A 16,494-nucleotide genomic window follows, 5' to 3' on the forward strand; every position below is an offset into this window, starting at 1 on the left:
TTCATGGCTGAGTGATATTCCATTGTACCTAAGGACCACAACTTCTTTATCCATTTTTCTCTTTCCTGGGATATTTAAGGTGGAATGAAGTGGAGGTTCTTGTCAACAGAGCAACCCTAAACTTTGGAGTGCCTGTGCTTTGCTGATTTTTAGTTTTCCCAAATTAGACGCCCATGAGTGGAAGTGCCCTATGCTCTCTAAGCCGAGTTTTTTAGATGTTTCAGGACACACCGTACACTTCTCCAGAGTGGCTGTTGGCAATTTACATCCCGCCCATCAGCGTAGCAAGGCTCCCATTTCTCCATGGCCTCTCCTGCATTTCTGGTATTGACACTTTATTCAGCATGGCCCTTTTGACCGATGGGAAGCGAGACTTCTTTGTAGCGCCGATTTGCCTTTCCAGGTTGCTTGGTTGGCCAAAAAGGGCGTATGCGTTTTTTCCTGAATATATTCAGGAAAAAACGCATACGCCCTTTTTGGCCAAGGGCATCATTGTCGAGGTTTTGCCGCTTTTCCTGTGCTTTAAAGGCGATTCGAATCTACCTCCTGAAATCTGTTTCCTGCAATTCTGCCTTGCTTTCAAATCCTCTTCGTTGCCTTCCCTCAATATTTTTGTGGGCGAGAGTTATCATTTCTAACTCTGCAGGTTTGTGATTTGCAGTGCCCCTGAGCTCCATTTTTCAACTCGCTTTTTTGGGAGCTGGCCGCAAAAGCGTAGGATTGCTTCAGGCCCTATTCTGGTTCCGGGCGGCAGGCTGAGCCTGTGGTTAATTCTTCTTCCTGATGGGAAAATAGAGTGACCTGTGCCTTTCCCAACACCTAGAGCTAGTCGCTCATTGGTTCCCCCTCTTCCCGTTCATCCTCAGGACAAATTGCAACCTGTACGGAACAGGAGGTTAAACGTGCTGATTCTGCAAGGAGGGAGATTGCTAGTAAAGCGGCTGGAATGGCGAACCCGAGCACAAGGAGATGAGAAATGAGGTGCGTTTTAGAAACCTTTCCCGATCACACGGTGTACCATCTTCTGGGGTTCTCATGCATGTTTTCGATGTAGGAAGATGCCCTTGAACCTGGAGATTTGGGACCCATCAGACGGGTACCACGCAGTATTACTTTAAAGGGTCTGCGTTTGCTCACCCAACCTCACCAAACCTCTCAGCCCCAAGAGTGTCCACCCTTATGTCTCAATCAGCTGTGGGTCTAGATATGGTCAATCCAGGTGGCATCACAGCCCCTGAACGAATTTTGTAAGAATTTCTCTCTCTTTCACTGTCTTTGTTTCACGGGTTTTTAAAAGTAATTGATTTTCCTAATGGGGTTTAGCTGCTTTTCACTGCTGTGTTTATGCCTCTTTACTCCCACTTGACTCACTTACGGAGAGATATCAATACATAGGTTTGAAGATTCTTACTAGTCAGATCTATTCTTGGGCGGTGAATAGGGGGTGTTGAGTCCAGTTCACTGAGCAAGGAGTAGGTCTTGTCTATTACATATTGGGTTTATGGAACGGTATCTGAGCTAATTTGAAACCCTTGTTTTAGGCATCACCCCACCTCACCTTTCCCGATAGGCAGCCATAGTGTGTTTTCTAAATGTGTGACTCTGTTGTGTTTTGTAATTCAGTTCAAGTGTAGCGGTTTTTACATTCCCTCTATAAGTGATATCTTCTGATTAGTGTCTTTTTCTGTGTGACTTATTTCACTTAGAACCGTCGTACCTGAATCCACTCATCATGCTGCTACTAGCCTTATGACGTTGATTTCATGGCTGAGTGATATTCCATTGTACCTAAGGACCACAACTTCTTTATCCATTTTTCTCTTTCCTGGGATATTTAAGGTGGAATGAAGTGGAGGTTCTTGTCAACAGAGCAACCCTAAACTTTGGAGTGCCTGTGCCTTGCTGATTTTTAGTTTTCCCAAATTAGACGCCCATGAGTGGAAGTGCCCTATGCTCTCTAAGCCGAGTTTTTTAGATGTTTCAGGACACACCGTACACTTCTCCAGAGTGGCTGTTGGCAATTTACATCCCGCCCATCAGCGTAGCAAGGCTCCCATTTCTCCATGGCCTCTCCTGCATTTCTGGTATTGACACTTTATTCAGCATGGCCCTTTTGAACGATGGGAAGCGAGACTTCTTTGTAGCGCTGATTTGCCTTTCCAGGTTGCTTGGTTGGCCAAAAAGGGCGTATGCGTTTTTTCCTGAATATATTCAGGAAAAAACGCATACTCCCTTTTTGGTCAAGGGCATCATTGTCGAGGTTTTGCCGCTTTTCCTGTGCTTTAAAGGCGATTCGAATTTACCTCCTGAAATCTGTTTCCTGCAATTCTGCCTTGCTTTCAAATCCTCTTCGTTGCCTTCCCTCAATATTTTTGTGGGCGAGAGTTATCATTTCTAACTCTGCAGGTTTGTGATTTGCAGTGCCCCTGAGCTCCATTTTTCAACTCGCTTTTTTGGGAGCTGGCCGCAAAAGCTTCGGATTGCTTCAGGCCCTATTCTGGTTCCGGGCGGCAGGCTGAGCCTGTGGTTAATTCTTCTTCCTGATGGGAAAATAGAGTGACCTGTGCCTTTCCCAACACCTAGAGCTAGTCGCTCATTGGTTCCCCCTCTTCCCGTTCATCCTCAGGACAAATTGCAACCTGTACGGAACAGGAGGTTAAACGTGCTGATTCTCCAAGGAGGGAGATTGCTATTAAAGTGGCTGGAATGGCGAACCCGAGCACAAGGAGATGAGAAATGAGGTGCGTTTTAGAAACCTTTCCCGATCACACGGTGTACCATCTTCTGGATTTCTCATGCATGTTTTCGATGTAGGAAGATGCCCTTGAACCTGGAGATTTGGGACCCATGGGATGGGTACCACGCAGTATTACTTTAAAGGGTCTGCGTTTGCTCACCCAACCTCACCAAACCTCTCAGCCCCAAGAGTGTCCACCCTTATGTCTCAATCAGCTGTGGGTCTAGATATGGTCAATCCAGGTGGCATCACAGCCCCTGAACGAATTTTGTAAGAATTTCTCTCTCTTTCACTGTCTTTGTTTCACGGGTTTTTAAAAGTAATTGATTTTCCTAATGGGGTTTAGCTGCTTTTCACTGCTGTCTTTATGCCGCTTTACTCCCACTTGACTCACTTACGGAGAGATATCAATACATAGGTTTGAAGATTCTTACTAGTCAGATCTATTCTTGGGCGGTGAATAGGGGTGTTGAGTCCAGTTCACTGAGCAAGCAGTAGGTCTTGTCTATTACATATTGGGTTTATGGAACGGTATCTGAGCTAATTTGAAACCCTTGTTTTAGGCATCACCCCACCTCGCCTTTCCCGTTAGGCAGCCATAGTGTGTTTTCTAAATGTGTGACTCTGTTCTGTTTTGTAATTCAGTTCAAGTGTAGCGGTTTTTACATTCCCTCTATAAGTGATATCTTCTGATTAGTGTCTTTTTCTGTGTGACTTATTTCACTTAGAACCGTCGTACCTGAATCCACTCATCATGCTGCTACTAGCCTTATGACGTTGATTTCATGGCTGAGTGATATTCCATTGTACCTAAGGACCACAACTTCTTTATCCATTTTTCTCTTTCCTGGGATATTTAAGGTGGAATGAAGTGGAGGTTCTTGTCAACAGAGCAACCCTAAACTTTGGAGTGCCTGTGCCTTGCTGATTTTTAGTTTTCCCAAATTAGACGCCCATGAGTGGAAGTGCCCTATGCTCTCTAAGCCGAGTTTTTTAGATGTTTCAGGACACACCGTACACTTCTCCAGAGTGGCTGTTGGCAATTTACATCCCGCCCATCAGCGTAGCAAGGCTCCCATTTCTCCATGGCCTCTCCTGCATTTCTGGTATTGACACTTTATTCAGCATGGCCCTTTTGACCGATGGGAAGCGAGACTTCTTTGTAGCGCTGATTTGCCTTTCCAGGTTGCTTGGTTGGCCAAAAAGGGCGTATGCGTTTTTTCCTGAATATATTCAGGAAAAAACGCATACGCCCTTTTTGGCCAAGGGCATCATTGTCGAGGTATTGCCGCTTTTCCTGTGCTTTAAAGGCGATTCGAATCTACCTCCTGAAATCTGTTTCCTGCAATTCTGCCTTGCTTTCAAATCCTCTTCGTTGCCTTCCCTCAATATTTTTGTGGGCGAGAGTTATCATTTCTAACTCTGCAGGTTTGTGATTTGCAGTGCCCCTGAGCTCCATTTTTCAACTCGCTTTTTTGGGAGCTGGCCGCAAAAGCGTAGGATTGCTTCAGGCCCTATTCTGGTTCCGGGCGGCAGGCTGAGCCTGTGGTTAATTCTTCTTCCTGATGGGAAAATAGAGTGACCTGTGCCTTTCCCAACACCTAGAGCTAGTCGCTCATTGGTTCCCCCTCTTCCCGTTCATCCTCAGGACAAATTGCAACCTGTACGGAACAGGAGGTTAAAGGTGCTGATTCTCCAAGGAGGGAGATTGCTAGTAAAGCGGCTGGAATGGCGAACCCGAGCACAAGGAGATGAGAAATGAGGTGCGTTTTAGAAACCTTTCCCGATCACACGGTGTACCATCTTCTGGGGTTCTCATGCATGTTTTCGATGTAGGAAGATGCCCTTGAACCTGGAGATTTGGGACCCATCAGACGGGTACCACGCAGTATTACTTTAAAGGGTCTGCGTTTGCTCACCCAACCTCACCAAACCTCTCAGCCCCAAGAGTGTCCACCCTTATGTCTCAATCAGCTGTGGTTCTAGATATGGTCAATCCAGGTGGCATCACAGCCCCTGAACGAATTTTGTAAGAATTTCTCTCTCTTTCACTGTCTTTGTTTCACGGGTTTTTAAAAGTAATTGATTTTCCTAATGGGGTTTAGCTGCTTTTCACTGCTGTGTTTATGCCGCTTTACTCCCACTTGACTCACTTACGGAGAGATATCAATACATAGGTTTGAAGATTCTTACTACTCAGATCTATTCTTGGGCGGTGAATAGGGGGTGTTGAGTCCAGTTCACTGAGCAAGGAGTAGGTCTTGTCTATTACATATTGGGTTTATGGAACGGTATCTGAACTAATTTGAAACCCTTGTTTTAGGCATCACCCCACCTCACCTTTCCCGATAGGCAGCCATAGTGTGTTTTCTAAATGTGTGACTCTGTTCTGTTTTGTAATTCAGTTCAAGTGTAGCGGTTTTTACATTCCCTCTATAAGTGATATCTTCTGATTAGTGTCTTTTTCTGTGTGACTTATTTCACTTAGAACCGTCGTACCTGAATCCACTCATCATGCTGCTACTAGCCTTATGACGTTGATTTCATGGCTGAGTGATATTCCATTGTACCTAAGGACCACAACTTCTTTATCCATTTTTCTCTTTCCTGGGATATTTAAGGTGGAATGAAGTGGAGGTTCTTGTCAACAGAGCAACCCTAAACTTTGGAGTGCCTGTGCCTTGCTGATTTTTAGTTTTCCCAAATTAGACGCCCATGAGTGGAAGTGCCCTATGCTCTGTAAGCCGAGTTTTTTAGATGTTTCAGGACACACCGTACACTTCTCCAGAGTGGCTGTTGGCAATTTACATCCCGCCCATGAGCGTAGCAAGGCTCCCATTTCTCCATGGCCTCTCCTGCATTTCTGGTATTGACACTTTATTCAGCATGGCCCATTTGACCGATGGGAAGCGAGACTTCTTTGTAGCGCTGATTTGCCTTTCCAGGTTGCTTGGTTGGCCAAAAAGGGCATATGCGTTTTTTCCTGAATATATTCAGGAAAAAACGCATACGTCCTTTTTGGCCAAGGGCATCATTGTCGAGGTTTTGCCGCTTTTCCTGTGCTTTAAAGGCGATTCGAATCTACCTCCTGAAATCTGTTTCCTGCAATTCTGCCTTGCTTTCAAATCCTCTTCGTTGCCTTCCCTCAATATTTTTGTGGATGAGAGTTATCATTTCTAACTCTGCAGGTTTGGGATTTGCAGTGACCCTGAGCTCCATTTTTCAACTCGCTTTTTTGGGAGCTGGCCGCAAAACCGTAGGATTGCTTCAGGCCCTATTCTGGTTCCGGGCGGCAGGCTGAGCCTGTGGTTAATTCTTCTTCCTGATGGGAAAATAGAGTGACCTGTGCCTTTCCCAACACCTAGAGCTAGTCGCTCATTGGTTCCCCCTCTTCCCGTTCATCCTCAGGACAAATTGCAACCTGTACGGAACAGGAGGTTAAACGTGTTGATTCTCCAAGGAGGGAGATTGCTAGTAAAGCGGATGGAATGGCGAACCCGAGCACAAGGAGATGAGAAATGAGGTGCGTTTTAGAAACCCTTCCCGATCACACGGTGTACCATCTTCTGGGTTTCTCATGCATGTTTTCGATGTAGGAAGATGCCCTTGAACCTGGAGATTTGGGATCCATCAGACGGGTACCACGCAGTATTACTTTAAAGGGTCTGCGTTTGCTCACCCAACCTCACCAAACCTCTCAGCCCCAAGAGTGTCCACCCTTATGTCTCAATCAGCTGTGGGTCTAGATATGGTCAATCCAGGTGGCATCACAGCCCCTGAACGAATTTTGTAAGAGTTTCTCTCTCTTTCACTGTCTTTGTTTCACGGGTTTTTAAAAGTAATTGATTTTCCTAATGGGGTTTAGCTGCTTTTCACTGCTGTGTTTATGCCGCTTTACTCCCACTTGACTCACTTACGGAGAGATATCAATACATAGGTTTGAAGATTCTTACTACTCAGATCTATTCTTGGGCGGTGAATAGGGGGTGTTGAGTCCAGTTCACTGAGCAAGGAGTAGGTCTTGTCTATTACATATTGGGTTTATGGAACGGTATCTGAGCTAATTTGAAACCCTTGTTTTAGGCATCACCCCACCTCGCCTTTCCCGTTAGGCAGCCATAGTGTGTTTTCTAAATGTGTGACTCTGTTCTGTTTTGTAATTCAGTTCAAGTGTAGCGGTTTTTACATTCCCTCTATAAGTGATATCTTCTGATTAGTGTCTTTTTCTGTGTGACTTATTTCACTTAGAACCGTCGTACCTGAATCCACTCATCATGCTGCTACTAGCCTTATGACGTTGATTTCATGGCTGAGTGATATTCCATTGTACCTAAGGACCACAACTTCTTTATCCATTTTTCTCTTTCCTGGGATATTTAAGGTGGAATGAAGTGGAGGTTCTTGTCAACAGAGCAACCCTAAACTTTGGAGTGCCTGTGCCTTGCTGATTTTTAGTTTTCCCAAATTAGACGCCCATGAGTGGAAGTGCCCTATGCTCTGTAAGCCGAGTTTTTTAGAGGTTTCAGGACACACCGTACACTTCTCCAGAGTGGCTGTTGGCAATTTACATCCCGCCCATCAGCGTAGCAAGGCTCCCATTTCTCCATGGCCTCTCCTGCATTTCTGGTATTGACACTTTATTCAGCATGGCCCTTTTGAACGATGGGAAGCGAGACTTCTTTGTAGCGCTGATTTGCCTTTCCAGGTTGCTTGGTTGGCCAAAAAGGGCGTATGCGTTTTTTCCTGAATATATTCAGGAAAAAACGCATACGCCCTTTTTGGCCAAGGGCATCATTGTCGAGGTTTTGCCGCTTTTCCTGTGCTTTAAAGGCGATTCGAATCTACCTCCTGAAATCTGTTTCCTGCAATTCTGCCTTGCTTTCAAATCCTCTTCGTTGCCTTCCCTCAATATTTTTGTGGGCGAGAGTTATCATTTCTAACTCTGCAGGTTTGTGATTTGCAGTGCCCCTGAGCTCCATTTTTCAACTCGCTTTTTTGGGAGCTGGCCGCAAAAGCTTCGGATTGCTTCAGGCCCTATTCTGGTTCCGGGCGGCAGGCTGAGCCTGTGGTTAATTCTTCTTCCTGATGGGAAAATAGAGTGACCTGTGCCTTTCCCAAAACCTAGAGCTAGTCGCTCATTGGTTCCCCCTCTTCCCGTTCATCCTCAGGACAAATTGCAACCTGTACGGATGAGGAGGTTAAACGTGCTGATTCTCCAAGGAGGGAGATTGCTATTAAAGTGGCTGGAATGGCGAACCCGAGCACAAGGAGATGAGAAATGAGGTGCGTTTTAGAAACCTTTCCCGATCACACGGTGTACCATCTTCTGGGTTTCTCATGCATGTTTTCGATGTAGGAAGATGCCCTTGAACCTGGAGATTTGGGACCCATGGGATGGGTACCACGCAGTATTACTTTAAAGGGTCTGCGTTTGCTCACCCAACCTCACCAAACCTCTCAGCCCCAAGAGTGTCCACCCTTATGTCTCAATCAGCTGTGGGTCTAGATATGGTCAATCCAGGTGGCATCACAGCCCCTGAACGAATTTTGTAAGAATTTCTCTCTCTTTCACTGTCTTTGTTTCACGGGTTTTTAAAAGTAATTGATTTTCCTAATGGGGTTTAGCTGCTTTTCACTGCTGTGTTTATGCCGCTTTACTCCCACTTGACTCACTTACGGAGAGATATCAATACATAGGTTTGAAGATTCTTACTAGTCAGATCTATTCTTGGGCGGTGAATAGGGGGTGTTGAGTCCAGTTCACTGAGCAATCAGTAGGTCTTGTCTATTACATATTGGGTTTATGGAACGGTATCTGAGCTAATTTGAAACCCTTGTTTTAGGCATCACCCCACCTCGCCTTTCCCGTTAGGCAGCCATAGTGTGTTTTCTAAATGTGTGACTCTGTTCTGTTTTGTAATTCAGTTCAAGTGTAGCGGTTTTTACATTCCCTCTATAAGTGATATCTTCTGATTAGTGTCTTTTTCTGTGTGACTTATTTCACTTAGAACCGTCGTACCTGAATCCACTCATCATGCTGCTACTAGCCTTATGACGTTGATTTCATGGCTGAGTGATATTCCATTGTACCTAAGGACCACAACTTCTTTATCCATTTTTCTCTTTCCTGGGATATTTAAGGTGGAATGAAGTGGAGGTTCTTGTCAACAGAGCAACCCTAAACTTTGGAGTGCCTGTGCCTTGCTGATTTTTAGTTTTCCCAAATGAGACGCCCATGAGTGGAAGTGCCCTATGCTCTCTAAGCCGAGTTTTTTAGATGTTTCAGGACACACCGTACACTTCTCCAGAGTGGCTGTTGGCAATTTACATCCCGCCCATCAGCGTAGCAAGGCTCCCATTTCTCCATGGCCTCTCCTGCATTTCTGGTATTGACACTTTATTCAGCATGGCCCTTTTGACCGATGGGAAGCGAGACTTCTTTGTAGCGCCGATTTGCCTTTCCAGGTTGCTTGGTTGGCCAAAAAGGGCGTATGCGTTTTTTCCTGAATATATTCAGGAAAAAACGCATACGCCCTTTTTGGCCAAGGGCATCATTGTCGAGGTTTTGCCGCTTTTCCTGTGCTTTAAAGGCGATTCGAATCTACCTCCTGAAATCTGTTTCCTGCAATTCTGCCTTGCTTTCAAATCCTCTTCGTTGCCTTCCCTCAATATTTTTGTGGGCGAGAGTTATCATTTCTAACTCTGCAGGTTTGTGATTTGCAGGGCCCCTGAGCTCCATTTTTCAACTCGCTTTTTTGGGAGCTGGCCGCAAAAGCGTAGGATTGCTTCAGGCCCTATTCTGGTTCCGGGCGGCAGGCTGAGCCTGTGGTTAATTCTTCTTCCTGATGGGAAAATAGAGTGACCTGTGCCTTTCCCAACACCTAGAGCTAGTCGCTCATTGGTTCCCCCTCTTCCCGTTCATCCTCAGGACAAATTGCAACCTGTACGGAACAGGAGGTTAAAGGTGCTGATTCTCCAAGGAGGGAGATTGCTAGTAAAGCGGCTGGAATGGCGAACCCGAGCACAAGGAGATGAGAAATGAGGTGCGTTTTAGAAACCTTTCCCGATCACACGGTGTACCATCTTCTGGGGTTCTCATGCATGTTTTCGAGGTAGGAAGATGCCCTTGAACCTGGAGATTTGGGACCCATCAGTCGGGTACCACGCAGTATTACTTTAAAGGGTCTGCGTTTGCTCACCCAACCTCACCAAACCTCTCAGCCCCAAGAGTGTCCACCCTTATGTCTCAATCAGCTGTGGGTCTAGATATGGTCAATCCAGGTGGCATCACAGCCCCTGAACGAATTTTGTAAGAATTTCTCTCTCTTGCACTGTCTTTGTTTCACGGGTTTTTAAAAGTAATTGATTTTCCTAATGGGGTTTAGCTGCTTTTCACTGCTGTGTTTATGCCGCTTTACTCCCACTTGACTCACTTACGGAGAGATATCAATACATAGGTTTGAAGATTCTTACTAGTCAGATCTATTCTTGGGCGGTGAATAGGGGGTGTTGAGTCCAGTTCACTGAGCAAGCAGTAGGTCTTGTCTATTACATATTGGGTTTATGGAACGGTATCTGAGCTAATTTGAAACCCTTGTTTTATGCATCACCCCACCTCGCCTTTCCCGTTAGGCAGCCATAGTGTGTTTTCTAAATGTGTGACTCTGTTCTGTTTTGTAATTCAGTTCAAGTGTAGCGGTTTTTACATTCCCTCTATAAGTGATATCTTCTGATTAGTGTCTTTTTCTGTGTGACTTATTTCACTTAGAACCGTCGTACCTGAATCCACTCATCATGCTGCTACTAGCCTTATGACGTTGATTTCATGGCTGAGTGATATTCCATTGTACCTAAGGACCACAACTTCTTTATCCATTTTTCTCTTTCCTGGGATATTTAAGGTGGAATGAAGTGGAGGTTCTTGTCAACAGAGCAACCCTAAACTTTGGAGTGCCTGTGCCTTGCTGATTTTTAGTTTTCCCAAATTAGACGCCCATGAGTGGAAGTGCCCTATGCTCTCTAAGCCGAGTTTTTTAGATGTTTCAGGACACACCGTACCCTTCTCCAGAGTGGCTGTCGGCAATTTACATCCCGCCCATCAGCGTAGCAAGGCTCCCATTTCTCCATGGCCTCTCCTGCATTTCTGGTATTGACACTTTATTCAGCATGGCCCTTTTGACCGATTGGAAGCGAGACTTCTTTGTAGCGCTGATTTGCCTTTCCAGGTTGCTTGGTTGGCCAAAAAGGGCGTATGAGTTTTTTCCTGAATATATTCAGGAAAAAACGCATACGCCCTTTTTGGCCAAGGGCATCATTGTCGAGGTTTTGCCGCTTTTCCTGTGCTTTAAAGGCAATTCGAATCTACCTCCTGAAATCTGTTTCCTGCAATTCTGCCTTGCTTTCAAATCCTCTTCGTTGCCTTCCCTCAATATTTTTGTGGGCGAGAGTTATCATTTCTAACTCTGCAGGTTTGTGATTTGCAGGGCCCCTGAGCTCCATTTTTCAACTCGCTTTTTTGGGAGCTGGCCGCAAAAGCGTAGGATTGCTTCAGGCCCTATTCTGGTTCCGGGCGGCAGGCTGAGCCTGTGGTTAATTCTTCTTCCTGATGGGAAAATAGAGTGACCTGTGCCTTTCCCAAAACCTAGAGCTAGTCGCTCATTGGTTCCCCCTCTTCCCGTTCATCCTGAGGACAAATTGCAACCTGTACGGAACAGGAGGTTAAAGGTGCTGATTCTCCAAGGAGGGAGATTGCTAGTAAAGCGGCTGGAATGGCGAACCCGAGCACAAGGAGATGAGAAATGAGGTGCGTTTTAGAAACCTTTCCCGATCACACGGTGTACCATCTTCTGGGGTTCTCATGCATGTTTTCGATGTAGGAAGATGCCCTTGAACCTGGAGATTTGGGACCCATCAGACGGGTACCACGCAGTATTACTTTAAAGGGTCTGCATTTGCTCACCCAACCTCACCAAACCTCTCAGCCCCAAGAGTGTCCACCCTTATGTCTCAATCAGCTGTGGGTCTAGATATGGTCAATCCAGGTGGCATCACAGCCCCTGAACGAATTTTGTAAGAATTTCTCTCTCTTTCACTGTCTTTGTTTCACGGGTTTTTAAAAGTAATTGATTTTCCTAATGGGGTTTAGCTGCTTTTCACTGCTGTGTTTATGCCGCTTTACTCCCACTTGACTCACTTACGGAGAGATATCAATACATAGGTTTGAAGATTCTTACTACTCAGATCTATTCTTGGACGGTGAATAGGGGGTGTTGAGTCCAGTTCACTGAGCAAGGAGTAGGTCTTGTCTATTACATATTGGGTTTATGGAACGGTATCTGAGCTAATTTGAAACCCTTGTTTTAGGCATCACCCCACCTCACCTTTCCCGATAGGCAGCCATAGTGTGTTTTCTAAATGTGTGACTCTGTTGTGTTTTGTAATTCAGTTCAAGTGTAGCGGTTTTTACATTCCCTCTATAAGTGATATCTTCTGATTAGTGTCTTTTTCTGTGTGACTTATTTCACTTAGAACCGTCGTACCTGAATCCACTCATCATGCTGCTACTAGCCTTATGACGTTGATTTCATGGCTGAGTGATATTCCATTGTACCTAAGGACCACAACTTCTTTATCCATTTTTCTCTTTCCTGGGATATTTAAGGTGGAATGAAGTGGAGGTTCTTGTCAACAGAGCAACCCTAAACTTTGGAGTGCCTGTGCCTTGCTGATTTTTAGTTTTCCCAAATTAGACGCCCATGAGTGGAAGTGCCCTATGCTCTGTAAGCCGAGTTTTTTAGATGTTTCAGGACACACCGTACACTTCTCCAGAGTGGCTGTTGGCAATTTACATCCCGCCCATCAGCGTAGCAAGGCTCCCATTTCTCCATGGCCTCTCCTGCATTTCTGGTATTGACACTTTATTCAGCATGGCCCTTTTGACCGATGGGAAGCGAGACTTCTTTGTAGCGCTGATTTGCCTTTCCAGGTTGCTTGGTTGGCCAAAAAGGGCGTATGAGTTTTTTCCTGAATATATTCAGGAAAAAACGCATACGCCCTTTTTGGCCAAGGGCATCATTGTCGAGGTTTTGCCGCTTTTCCTGTGCTTTAAAGGCGATTCGAATCTACCTCCTGAAATCTGTTTCCTGCAATTCTGCCTTGCTTTCAAATCCTCTTCGTTGCCTTCCCTCAATATTTTTGTGGGCGAGAGTTATCATTTCTAACTCTGCAGGTTTGTGATTTGCAGGGCCCCTGAGCTCCATTTTTCAACTCGCTTTTTTGGGAGCTGGCCGCAAAAGCGTAGGATTGCTTCAGGCCCTATTCTGGTTCCGGGCGGCAGGCTGAGCCTGTGGTTAATTCTTCTTCCTGATGGGAAAATAGAGTGACCTGTGCCTTTCCCAACACCTAGAGCTAGTCGCTCATTGGTTCCCCCTCTTCCCGTTCATCCTCAGGACAAATTGCAACCTGTACGGAACAGGAGGTTAAAGGTGCTGATTCTCCAAGGAGGGAGATTGCTAGTAAAGCGGCTGGAATGGCGAACCCGAGCACAAGGAGATGAGAAATGAGGTGCGTTTTAGAAACCTTTCCCGATCACACGGTGTACCATCTTCTGGGGTTCTCATGCATGTTTTCGATGTAGGAAGATGCCCTTGAACCTGGAGATTTGGGACCCATCAGACGGGTACCACGCAGTATTACTTTAAAGGGTCTGCATTTGCTCACCCAACCTCACCAAACCTCTCAGCCCCAAGAGTGTCCACCCTTATGTCTCAATCAGCTGTGGGTCTAGATATGGTCAATCCAGGTGGCATCACAGCCCCTGAACGAATTTTGTAAGAATTTCTCTCTCTTTCACTGTCTTTGTTTCACGGGTTTTTAAAAGTAATTGATTTTCCTAATGTGGTTTAGCTGCTTTTCACTGCTGTGTTTATGCCGCTTTACTCCCACTTGACTCACTTACGGAGAGATATCAATACATAGGTTTGAAGATTCTTACTACTCAGATCTATTCTTGGACGGTGAATAGGGGGTGTTGAGTCCAGTTCACTGAGCAAGGAGTAGGTCTTGTCTATTACATATTGGGTTTATGGAACGGTATCTGAGCTAATTTGAAACCCTTGTTTTAGGCATCACCCCACCTCACCTTTCCCGATAGGCAGCCATAGTGTGTTTTCTAAATGTGTGACTCTGTTGTGTTTTGTAATTCAGTTCAAGTGTAGCGGTTTTTACATTCCCTCTATAAGTGATATCTTCTGATTAGTGTCTTTTTCTGTGTGACTTATTTCACTTAGAACCGTCGTACCTGAATCCACTCATCATGCTGCTACTAGCCTTATGACGTTGATTTCATGGCTGAGTGATATTCCATTGTACCTAAGGACCACAACTTCTTTATCCATTTTTCTCTTTCCTGGGATATTTAAGGTGGAATGAAGTGGAGGTTCTTGTCAACAGAGCAACCCTAAACTTTGGAGTGCCTGTGCCTTGCTGATTTTTAGTTTTCCCAAATTAGACGCCCATGAGTGGAAGTGCCCTATGCTCTCTAAGCCGAGTTTTTTAGATGTTTCAGGACACACCGTACACTTCTCCAGAGTGGCTGTTGGCAATTTACATCCCGCCCATCAGCGTAGCAAGGCTCCCATTTCTCCATGGCCTCTCCTGCATTTCTGGTATTGACACTTTATTCAGCATGGCCCTTTTGACCGATTGGAAGCGAGACTTCTTTGTAGCGCTGATTTGCCTTTCCAGGTTGCTTGGTTGGCCAAAAAGGGCGTATGAGTTTTTTCCTGAATATATTCAGGAAAAAACGCATACGCCCTTTTTGGCCAAGGGCATCATTGTCGAGGTTTTGCCGCTTTTCCTGTGCTTTAAAGGCGATTCGAATCTACCTCCTGAAATCTGTTTCCTGCAATTCTGCCTTGCTTTCAAATCCTCTTCGTTGCCTTCCCTCAATATTTTTGTGGGCGAGAGTTATCATTTCTAACTCTGCAGGTTTGTGATTTGCAGGGCCCCTGAGCTCCATTTTTCAACTCGCTTTTTTGGGAGCTGGCCGCAAAAGCGTAGGATTGCTTCAGGCCCTATTCTGGTTCCGGGCGGCAGGCTGAGCCTGTGGTTAATTCTTCTTCCTGATGGGAAAATAGAGTGACCTGTGCCTTTCCCAACACCTAGAGCTATTCGCTCATTGGTTCCCCCTCTTCCCGTTCATCCTCAGGACAAATTGCAACCTGTACGGAACAGGAGGTTAAAGGTGCTGATTCTCCAAGGAGGGAGATTGCTAGTAAAGCGGCTGGAATGGCGAACCCGAGCACAAGGAGATGAGAAATGAGGTGCGTTTTAGAAACCTTTCCCGATCACACAGTGTACCATCTTCTGGGGTTCTCATGCATGTTTTCGATGTAGGAAGATGCCCTTGAACCTGGAGATTTGGGACCCATCAGACGGGTACCACGCAGTATTACTTTAAAGGGTCTGCGTTTGCTCACCCAACCTCACCAAACCTCTCAGCCCCAAGAGTGTCCACCCTTATGTCTCAATCAGCTGTGGGTCTAGATATGGTCAATCCAGGTGGCATCACAGCCCCTGAACGAATTTTGTAAGAATTTCTCTCTCTTTCACTCTCTTTGTTTCACGGGTTTTTAAAAGTAATTGATTTTCCTAATGGGGTTTAGCTGCTTTTCACTGCTGTGTTTATGCCGCTTTACTCCCACTTGACTCACTTACGGAGAGATATCAATACATAGGTTTGAAGATTCTTACTACTCAGATCTATTCTTGGGCGGTGAATAGGGGGTGTTGAGTCCAGTTCACTGAGCAAGGAGTAGGTCTTGTCTATTACATATTGGGTTTATGGAACGGTATCTGAGCTAATTTGAAACCCTTGTTTTAGGCATCACCCCACCTCACCTTTCCCGATAGGCAGCCATAGTGTGTTTTCTAAATGTGTGACTCTGTTCTGTTTTGTAATTCAGTTCAAGTGTAGCGGTTTTTACATTCCCTCTATAAGTGATATCTTCTGATTAGTGTCTTTTTCTGTGTGACTTATTTCACTTAGAACCGTCGTACCTGAATCCACTCATCATGCTGCTACTAGCCTTATGACGTTGATTTCATGGCTGAGTGATATTCCATTGTACCTAAGGACCACAACTTCTTTATCCATTTTTCTCTTTCCTGGGATATTTAAGGTGGAATGAAGTGGAGGTTCTTGTCCACAGAGGAACCCTAAACTTTGCAGTGCCTGTGCCTTGCTGATTTTTAGTTTTCCCAACTTAGACGCCCATGAGTGGAAGTGCCCTATGCTCTCTAAGCCGAGTTTTTTAGATGTTTCAGGACACACCGTACCCTTCTCCAGAGTGGCTGTCGGCAATTTACATCCCGCCCATCAGCGTAGCAAGGCTCCCATTTCTCCATGGCCTCTCCTGCATTTCTGGTTTTGACACTTTATTCAGCATGGCCCTTTTGACCGATGGGAAGCGAGACTTCTTTGTAGCGCTGATTTGCCTTTCCAGGTTGCTTGGTTGGCCAAAAAGGGCGTATGCGTTTTTTCCTGAATATATTCAGGAAAAAACGCATACGCCTTTTTTTGCCAAGGGCATCATTGTCGAGGTTTTGCCGCTTTTCCTGTGCTTTAAAGGCGATTCGAATCTACCTCCTGAAATCTGTTTCCTGCAATTCTGCCTTGCTTTCAAATCCTCTTCGTTGCCTTCCCTCAATATTTTTGTGGGCGAGAGTTATCATTTCTAACTCTGCAGGTTTGTGAT

The sequence above is a fragment of the Eschrichtius robustus genome, chromosome 5 (assembly GCF_028021215.1).
Source record: "Eschrichtius robustus isolate mEscRob2 chromosome 5, mEscRob2.pri, whole genome shotgun sequence".
NCBI classification, from domain to species: Eukaryota; Metazoa; Chordata; class Mammalia; order Artiodactyla; family Eschrichtiidae; genus Eschrichtius; species Eschrichtius robustus.